Raw genomic sequence first — 11,301 nt, 5'->3', positions numbered from 1 at the left:
GACTGTAGCTTGGGCACTAATCCAAGGAAGAACTAACAAAATGCTAAGGAAAGTGTAAAGAAAAATAAAATGATTTGTTGGTTGATTTGCTGATACTTTTCTTTGGTGTTTAGAGAGCCACAAAAGTGAGGGTAAGAATCAATTCCTAGAATCCTGGAATCGAGAGGGAAGATCTAACCACTTGAGATATCCCTCACTCTTTTTGCTGATTATTTATTAGATATTGATTATTAGGCATAACCTTAACACTAAACAAAGTAGTCTTCATTACTATGTATTTTGGTCATGTGCAACTTCTTTCTCCTGAATACCTAGATCTTTGAATAACATTATATTTTACATTATTATTTTCATTGATAATCTCTTCACTTATTTTGTTAATATCCATCACCATTTTTAATACTACCTCCGTTTTTTTTTAGTTGACACATTTTAACTTAGCACTATTTATACACCTGTCTTTGACTGTATTTTGTGCTTTATACGTAATGAAAAATATAGTCATGTGCGATCTTGTTAGATTCGTCACGTTATATAGTTTCAAAATATCAACTTTTCATATTTTTGCTTATTGATTATTAAAGATATTAATGATTGAATAAGTGCATTGACAAACGTGACTAAAGAAACGTGTCAACTAAAAAGAAACGAAGGAAGTAGATTATTATCTTATTTTTGTTAGATAATTTCCATAGGTATGAATGGTAGATTATCCGGTTTCCCCTTTATTGATATAAATCTTTTTCAAAAGAAACACAAAGTTATTTTATTTTATGCCATTATCAGATACAACTTGTTTTTCTGAAATTACTTTCATGATTAGTTTAAAACCGGAATCCTAAGGATTGTAACTCCTCAATTGTCTTCTCCTGGAAATTAATTCGTGTTGATGATCTTTTGTTCTTTTGTGAGTCATATTTTGAATGATATAATCGTATTGTAAACAATTTAGTTAAATGATGTAACTATCTTTCGAATGATATAATTACTGTTTGGACAAGCTTTTATTTGTGGCTAGCCACACCGTGTGGCCAGCCACAATTTTTTTTCCCACTTCTTACTCCTCACTGTATGTCATGTTTTTCTCTCTCCTAACTTTCATGAGAATGATTTCTCTCTTCTACTTTCCATGGGGATGATTGGTACAACATACAAACAAATTCATGCAAGAAATTTACACAAAAAAGCAAGTAATATGAAAACCCCTAAATCAATTTTTGGGGCTTTTACCTGCGATTTTCAGCAAAATTCTCAAGCAATTCCACAACAAAAGCATTATATAAAAACGGGGTTGTTGGGTTTATGGGTTGATTTGTGGAGATAGGGTTGTTCTTCGTCTTTTTCGTCGTCATTGGAGTAGCTTTGAAAGAGATCCATGGAAGAAGAAGATGAAGAAAAAGGGTTACTGTGTCAATCAGGGGTTACTTGGTCGGGGGTTACTCAGTCAGTAAGAGGTTACTTGGTCGGGGGTTATTAGGTCGGTCAGGGTTACTAGGTCGGTCAGGGGTTACTTGGTCAAGGGTTAATAGAACGGTCAGAGGTTACTTGGTCAAGGGTTACTAGGTTGATTAGGGATTACTTGGTCAGTTAGGGATTACTTGGTCATCAGTTAGGAAATACTTGATCAAGGGTTACTAGGTCAGTCAGGAGCTACTTGTGTGTTAGCTAACAACACACAAAAGTTGCTGCAAAATTAATATTTCTTATAATTAATTAGTTAGCATCCACAAAAAATAAGGATATTTAAGGGTGCACATGTGTAGATTATAAGTATTGGCGCATAAGTTCTATTTACATGGCAAGTAAATAGCAGCTATAAGACAAAAGAGTGGTGAATTTTTTTTTCCTTCTAATGGTACAAATATTGTACCACTGTTACGTATAGTAGTTATAAATAGTACTATTAAAACAAATTACACTCTAGTAGTATAAAATACATGTATAATAGTACATTAAAAATATCTCTATAATAGCATATTAAAAATACCACTGCACACCAATCCAAGCTTGGTCTAGTGGAAATGAGAGTATCTTCCAACCATGAGGTTGGGGGTTCAATTCTCACTAGTGACAATTTGGGGAGAGTGGGATTCCCTTATCTTCCCCCACTCTTCCAAATTGTCTAGCCCGCTAACCGGGTCGGGAGGAATTGTGAGAGGTTCCGGCCCGATAAGGCCTTTCTCCTTACCAACCAAAAAAAAATATTAAAAATATCACTGTAGGAATAAAAAAAATCACAAAAATTAAATAAATTTAGCTATTATCCCTTCTATATGCATCACAAACAAATAGCACTATGCGCCTTAGTCGCACTCATTACAAGTACGAGGATACACTTTATAATAAGTTTACGCAATCAATATAATAGGGTAATAATACAACTAACTTCTACATACAATAAAACTATGTCGTTGTTCGTTGTAATAATGCATTAGTAACAACACTTAAATATTCTTGACTTGGTATTACAATTTGCATACAATAAATAAATAAAAAGGATTTGCATGATTACATTTTGCATATTAACAACACTTAAATATTCTTGACTTGGTATTACAATTTGCATACAATAAGGGGTTACTTGGTCGGGGGTTATTCGGTCAATAAGGGATTGCTTTGTCAAGGATTACTAGGTTAAGGGTTACTAGGACAGTCAGGGGTTACTTGGTCAAGAATTACTAGGACAGTCAGGGGTTACTTGGTCAAGAATTACTAGGACAGTTAAGGGTTACTAGGTCAATTAGGGATTACTAAGTTGATCAGGGGATACTAGGTAATTAGGGATTACTTGATCGGGGGTTACTGCGTGTTAGCTGGCCACACGATGTGGCCAACCACATACAAAAGTTGTTATACTGTTTGATACTTTTTTTAATGATGAATTCACTTTTTAAATGATATATTTACATAATCAGTTTTTGGATGATATAATCACTATTCAAATGATATAAACGCATTTCGTATGATATAATCATATTTCAAATAATATGTTAGATGATTGAGTGTACAATAAGTTGTTGTGCACTGGGTTTGTATTTTACCCTTTATTATTGGATATATAAACTAAAGACATGTTGGTTTCCAAAGAAAAAAAAACATGTTTGTATATATGCCAAAACTAACGAGAAACACGACGATGGTCCGGAAATTTTGCTTTCAAATAAGAAATGTCTTTTGTTTTTGTTCCTAAGACCAAAAAAATAGAAAACAAACGTATGTTAGTATAATTAATTTACCCCTTGTAAATCTTTCTAACATAATTGTACTCGGTACGTATTATTTAGAGTTTATGCTTTTAATTTCAGCGTACGACATATATTTAGGGGTGAAAATGAGTTAAAACGCTCAATAAAAGTTTTATTACTTATTTTTAATTAAAGACAGCAACACTAGAGAAAATAAAGACCATGCAAACTTTGACACTAGTACTTCTTCCATTTAATTAGAAAAATCAATTTCACTTTTTATATAGTTTTTAATACATGTATCGTCTCCTCGTCGATCTTGATCGTGATTGCCTCATTGTCAATGAGGTATATGATGGGGATTCCCCTTTTTGGTTTGTAGTTTTAATTTTTAAAAAGTGTTAAAAAATTTATTCAACCAAAAATTTAAGATGATTGTTAAGACCTAAAAATATGTTTTATACTGTAATGCTTGATATTTGAACTCTCGCATTTCAATGAATAGATCTTGAACCCACGTGACCACAAGTCCACAATAATTATGTGGTGGTTTGAGCAATTGCCCAACTTGTAATTGAGGTATTGTGGGAGGGAGATGAATTTGGGTTATATGTGTTTGTATTGAGCTCTTCAAATAAAGGAGATGGATTGGTGGAGTGGAGTGGAGTGGAGTTAGGTGTAGTTGGTATCTGTGGGCTTGGGCTTGGGCTTGGGCTTGGAGTATGAGGATTGGGTCACTTGGATGTGTTTGTTGTGGGCTTGTATTTGAAGAAAATGGGTCTTACAAATAATATTCCTTTATTGCAAATTTGTAATTAATAATAAGTAGAGGTAATATTAAAATTTTAATTTTTATAAAAGCGGAAAAAGATGATTAAAGTTGTGCAAAAGTCAAAGTAAACTATGTTATATATTAAAAATGATGGAAATATTGTAATATTAGTTTAAATTACAAATGATAGGTTCTTATTACGAAAAATTCTTCAGCATAATTGAAAAGTCCACTTTCTCCTTTACTCTTGAATTCTCCCAACATTAAATTATGTTTAAAATAAATAACATCAAAACAAAAAACAAATAGTAGAAATTGTCATCAAAACAATACATGTGCTCCATATCTTGAAGGAGGCTACCCATATTTGATGTTTGGGTCAAGTAAAATCCTCCACTTTCTTGCATTCTCTATTGGTAGAGTTGCAAGAAGAGAACCTGTATTTGGATGCATGGTTTCTCATAGAGTCGTTAAAGAAAATGACTCTATAGGTTGTGTTCCCAGACTCCTAGGATGCAAATGTATTTTTCAACCCCTAGGAGTGGAATGGTGTTATAGCTTCGTTCTTCAGCAACAGGATGCATATCTCGAGTTTTCTTCCATGTTTATGATCTGCGCTCTTGGTCCATCTTGACTGTTTCAGTTAATTTGGCTTCTCTTGCTCCATGGTAAGGATGTGGTTCGGTTTTCTTGGTTGTCCGTGCTCAGCAGCTATTGGTTCGCTGCAAGACTGTTTCAGTGTTTTGTTTTCTTCGTTCTTCTTGTAATGGGTATGGTTAGTGTGTTTCTTTTAGGTTGTTTAGTGTTCTATTTTAGGTTGTAATATTGTTTTTCGTTAGATCTTTTATAAAAATAAAAAATAAAAATGTGCTGAAGTAAATGCTACTTTAAAATCCTACTCGATCTTCACTAGATGATGTGTGCATCCCACATCTACTGTGTTTATGGAGTATAGTTTTAAATGATAGCGATACAAAATTAAGTTAAAAATCTAGCATCTATGATCAAAATTTCTAAAAGTGTACTAATAAGATGTTAGTATGTCACGTTATAATTAATGAGATGATTTTATTTAAGAAACTACAACATTCCAAGTTCTTAGTGAGCTAAACATATGCACAACATATACGAATTGATAGGAAAAGGATCAGAAAGAAAGATACAAGCTTGCACCTATTGTGAAGCACATTTTTGTATAAACTAGTAATACTGCTATTAAAAATTTAATGGGTTTTTCTATATAATAAACCTATTAATATCACTTTTCTATGTTGTGTCCAAACATATATCACTTTTCACACTGTAATCCCAATATACATTTTCTTTTCATACGGTAACCTTGACGTTATCCCGCCATTAAAAATTCCGTTAGTGGGGCCCACTCTCAATTTATTAATATTTTTTTATCAATTTGCGCGTTGGAAAATGTTTCGTTAAAGGTTTTGGGGGATATTTTGGACCTTAAGAGACCAAATTGAGCTCAGATTTGGCAAAAAAATAACTTAAATGCCGTGTTTTGCTAATTAAGTAATGTCTCAATTTACGTGTTCACGTTTTAATACTTAAAATTAGGCATTTACGTTATATTTTTGGTGAAATCTGAGTTCATTTTGGATTCTTAAGGGCCAAAATAGCCCCCCAAAACCTTTAATGGAACATTTTCCAACGTGCAAATCGATAAAAAATATTAATAAATTGAGAGTGGGCCCCACTAACGGAATTTTTAACGACGAGATAATGGCAAGGTTACCGTATGAAAACAAAAATATATATATTGGGGTTATAGTGTAGAAAGTGATATATGTTGGGGTACAACGTAATAAAGCGAAATTAACAGGGTTACTATATAAAATATAACCCAAATTTAATTTACTCCGTACGAAATTAAAATGTGTGATATATACAAGTATTAAGTACAGGGTTACACAATCCATGTGTCACATCCCACATGGAAAGAATAATGAAGGGTTGCATTTATTATAAATGTCCACCTACTCCATTAGGGTGAGGTGTTTTGAAAAGATTCTAAAAAAATCAAATTTGTGTGGGTTAGTCCCAAAATAGACAATATCACATCAGTCATTAACACGTGATTTTGTTATAAATTTCTAAATTAAAAGATTTTTTAAGAAAGAGATAAGTTCAAATAGAGCTAATAAGTTTTACTCTATAGATAAGATAAATTTAGAAAATTTAAGTTTAGATACATAGATAAGAATCATCTAAATTGTAGCTTCTCCTAAATCTCTATAAGAATCATCTAAATTGTAGTTTCTCCTTAAATCCCTAATCATAAACTTTGTCCATTATATAGTTGCAACAATTTTCTTATACAAAATTAGCATAGTACCTACTTATACTAGATTTAAGATGGAGGTTTATTTTCCGCCTTACAAGTCAATCAATAATTATACAAGTGTAAATGCTTGAGGGTATAATAAATAAAGGTTAAAGATCGAAACCATCTATATTCCCAAGCAAATGTGAATGATAGGACTCGAAATTGTGACAATTATCTTCACTTAGCAAGCTCGGTGTAAATCGCGATCAAAATAGTTGCTAGTCACAACATAAACACAATTTTGTTGTCGAGAGAATCTGGCTACATACCAAGAGTTTGTTTAGACTTTAGAGGAATACCAAATAAGAGGTAGGTATGGGAATCACAAAAGGAGCATTATTCCTTGATTGTTATGAGTTGTGACTTATGATATTATCAATGGAAATTGAACTAGGAATTAAATTATTACTGTAGTATGAGATTTCACATGTTAACTAGTTTTTGGTCCGTACGATGTTTCGGGTAATAGCTCGTATTTTATTATAGTTATTTTTTAAAAAAAATTCACTATTGAATGATTAATTGTCACTTCGATTATACATTAAAGGGAGTAAACTAAAAAATATATGGTGAAAATATTTGATCCCATCAACGGTTACAAAATTTCAATAGTAAGTTGAAGTTGAAATTAAAAAATGAATTTAGGTTTGCTTATTAATTGAATAATAAATAATAAAACAATAATATATTGAATAGTTAATATAAAGTTGCGAAATAAGAAGCATTATAGTCAAATTAGAAAGTTACAATGCATTGTTTAAATCATTCTATTAAGCACAATAAGTATTGAGAGGCATAGATAGCTTGATAATAAAAGTCATTCTTAAGTTTATTGGTTCAAATTATATTTCAATCCTAAATGTGCATTGACTTCTGGTATTTCAAATCCTAATTGTTTATTTGCATTTTATTATGAAAAGTGCATTCAATTATTTAATGTTCAAATTCTTCATGACCCATAAGCCAAGAAATGGTAATATGATGGGCTCTTTTTCTAAATAATCTGTATTTTACTTTGGATTATTTTTTTTAACTTGTAAAACTTTTGCTATTTAAATATTTGTGCGTTAAACCATTTTTTTCAAATTAAATGATGTCCATTTGTCCTCCGGTTGGAAATTCTTGGCTCCGCCACTAATAAATATTCTAGTAATAATTAATACCCAAATTATTATAATTACGTATGTGACAGAATTAAATTGATGAAATCTCAATAACCAATAATTAACCTCATCCCAAAATGTTATGTTTGACTTGCAAATTAATTATGATTGGCCAAAAACTTATCTGCTGCACGGAAAGAAAGGAGGAGCTACGATACAGCCTTGAGATGAATGGATGACCTACGCCCTACGCCATGAAATATGCCCAAACTCACTTGTGACTGCTCACCACCTGACTAGTTGACTAGTCAGTTAAAGCTTAGAGGGGCAGCTCATGTAGTTTAATTTATTTAATACCAGTATAAATTAACAATATTAGAGGTTCCTAAACTAACATTAGTCAAAGAGGTTAGTTTCTCAATTGTAATTTTCATATTCGGATATTTCTACTATGGTCATTCTTATTATAACCATCACTATTCTTATATCCTATTAATTGATTTTTTTTTGTTTTTTTCACTGCTTGGGTCAAACCTCTTTATAATTTTTTTCATTTTTTAAATCATTTTCTTATTTCTGGAAATTAATTTTTATTTTTTGTATTTTTTTTTAATTTTCATAATTATTTAATAAAATCAGTTTTAATAAAATCCAAGAATAAGATTAAATTAAAAAATCAAAATCAAAAAATTGCTTTTCTTCATTGTTCTTCATCAACGTTATTTCAAGGTTCTTCATCCATGGATAAATAACCACCAATTCATGATCTTTGTTTCCTAAATACAATCGCGCATCGATGAAGAATAAAAATATTCCCTGATCTACGCATTATATGTAAAACTTTAAGGTTTTAAAATCAGGTTCATAGCGAATCTGGGCTGATTTTTAAACCTAAAATAAGATATTTTAATTGGACAATCTCAATCAAAAGATGCAAAATCTGCGATTTTATATAATCAAATTAAAAATTTAAGTTTTTTTTAATAATCTGGGTTCATCTGGAAAATCTGAGAAAAAACCCTAACAAATTTTTTTCTAAACCCTGTTTAATAAAAAAAAAACGAATATGGAATTTAAAATCTTGTTTTTGTGTTAGGCTTTCACCCATATATTAATAGGACATTACCTATAACAAACAATTTTATTGTTTATTCGTCTACGACCATAAAGAATTTTGTAATTATATTGAATGTTATGATTATGACTTTTGTGATAATATTTATGTTTCATAAAACAATTTTCATTGGATTATCAACTCAAATTCAATTTAATTATTAATACGATTAATCTAAGTTACATTGAAGACTTTAACATATTATTATGAACAAAAGGTTATGATCGTATACATAGTTATAAGTCATTACATTATGAAACGATATATACATGCCAAGTTTATGTCATGAAGTATTGAAATTTGATTCAATTAATAAAATATCAACGAACAACGGTGTATGATTTGTTCATTTAATCGGGCTCTAGCATGATTGTGATCATATATATAGAGGTTCATATTAAAGAAATATCAATTATTAGGATATATAATATCAATATATGGAATACAATATTCCATTCTAGGATCACTAAATATTTCATTCTACCACTTTATTGGGATATTATCAAATTATATATCAATATATAGAATACAATGATAAAGTAGTTAAGTATAATAACTCGATTTATAAAAGGCATAGTTTTTAAAATTGACATCATATTGTAAGATTTGAAACATAAGTTTGACATAGCAATCTATTGTTAAATATAATTAAAAGGCATTGAGACTAGCTTCAATTGTTAAGTTAACCATATACGTAGTATATAATTGTTGATTAGCTTTTTTTATTTTATTTTTGGAAAACAATATTATTTTAGTATTATTTTTAAATTTGCAAAAATCAAGCTAGTGCCAGATTAAATGAACAATTCATAGGCCATAGTTCGTTGATATTTTATTAGTTGAATCAAATTTCAAAATAAATACTTCATGACATAAACTTGGCATGCATACATCGTTTCATAATGTTATGACCTACAATGTATACAGTCATAACCTTCTACTGATAATAACATGTTGAACTCTTCAATGTAATTTTGATCAATCATATTAATAGTAATATTGAATTTGCATTGGTAATCTAATGAAAATTGTTTGATGAAAACAAAAATATAATCACAAAAGTCATAATCATAGCATCCAACTCATATAATTACACAAACTCTTTATAGTCGTAGACAAATAACAATAAAACTGTTTGTTATAGGTAATGTCCTATTAGCATGTTGGTGAATACCTAACACAAAAACACGATTTAAAATTCTATCTTCGTTTTTTTTTAATGAAATAGGGTTTTGAAGAAAATATGTTACGGTTTCTTCCAAGATTTGCTTCACGAACCCAGATTATCAAAAAAAGTAAAAATTTATGATTTTCGAATACGTATAATCGCCGATTTCTCATCCCTTGATTAAGATTGTCCAAACAAAATGTATAATTTTTGGATTAAGAAACAACAACCCAAATTCGCACAAACCTTGATTTTCGAAAACAAAAAATATTCGCAGATGGTGTTATTGGGGCATGTGTTCATGCTCTGTCAATGCGTGACTGATTTAAGGGACAAAGGTCATGAATTGGTGGTTAATTTCATCCATGGATGAAAAACCTTGAAGGGTGAAGAGCGTTGAAAAACAATTTTTTGATTTTAATTTAATCTTATTTTTGGATTTTATTAAAAAGTGATTTTAAGAAATAATTATGTTAAAAAAAAAAGATTTTCTAAAACTCAAAAATTAATTTTCAAAAAAGGAAAATGAATTGAAAAAAGAAAAAAATTTTAAAAAAGTTTGACCAATCATTTAAAATAAAGAAAAAAATCAATCAATAGAATCTAAGAATAGTGATGGTCTTTTTAAGCATGACCATAGTAGAATTTTTATTCAAATTATGTTTTTAGGATGAAAACCTCTAAAAACTAATTAAAAGCTTATTTATTTATTTATATTATTATTGTATACGCTAACTTGTATTAAAAAATAAAAGAAAAACTAATTTTAAACCAAAAAATGACAAAATGGAGAGAGGGTTTGTATGTTTAGCCTAAGAAGCTTGAGGTTTTATTTGTTCTTACACTGTTTAACAATCAGTCAAATACTATAATAATAAAATTCTAAATCAATGACTTAATAAAAGAGATAGACACATACCATCTTAATATTTGGTATGTCGTCCATGGTTGAAAAATAATTGGTGACCATAAAATGTCACCTAGTTCTCATTTCTTTTACAAGCTGGTAGATGTAGTCATGTAGATGACATATCTATTACGTTTAATATTCCAATTTTCAAAGTCGGAACTCACTTCACTATTGAAAAAAATCATGATACAATTGAAAAATTTAAGAAGAAAAAAAAAGTATAACTAAAATTAGTACAACTATAAGGTATACTATCTTAATTACCGTTATAACATTTATATAACAAGACTTCCAAATCAAATAAATGTTAACTTTTCACATTAACGTTCAGATTAGTAATGCATGTAATAATGTGTCAGTAACATAATCAATATATTATTAAAACTCAATGACAATACATACAATTCTGCTATGTGTCAACAAAGGCATGTAATTGCGCCATGTGACGCCATTACTTAGCATATGATGTGGCGCCATGTAGTACCATTAATTATCACCATTATTTCCATATTCATTACATCATTATGATTTAATTTTTACCACCACTTTAATAGTGAATTACGTTTGTAAATTCCAAACTTTAGTAATATATATACAATTTTTATTCAAATACATTTAACAACAGTGTACGGGGTTTAATATAATAACAAAATTAATCTCATCTCTTACATTTGCTCAAACATACAACTCTACAACTATTTAGAATAT

The sequence above is a fragment of the Chenopodium album genome, chromosome 11 (assembly GCF_948465745.1).
Source record: "Chenopodium album chromosome 11, dcCheAlbu1.1, whole genome shotgun sequence".
Classification (NCBI taxonomy): Eukaryota; Viridiplantae; Streptophyta; class Magnoliopsida; order Caryophyllales; family Amaranthaceae; genus Chenopodium; species Chenopodium album.
Note: the sequence above shows the minus strand (reverse complement) of the source record.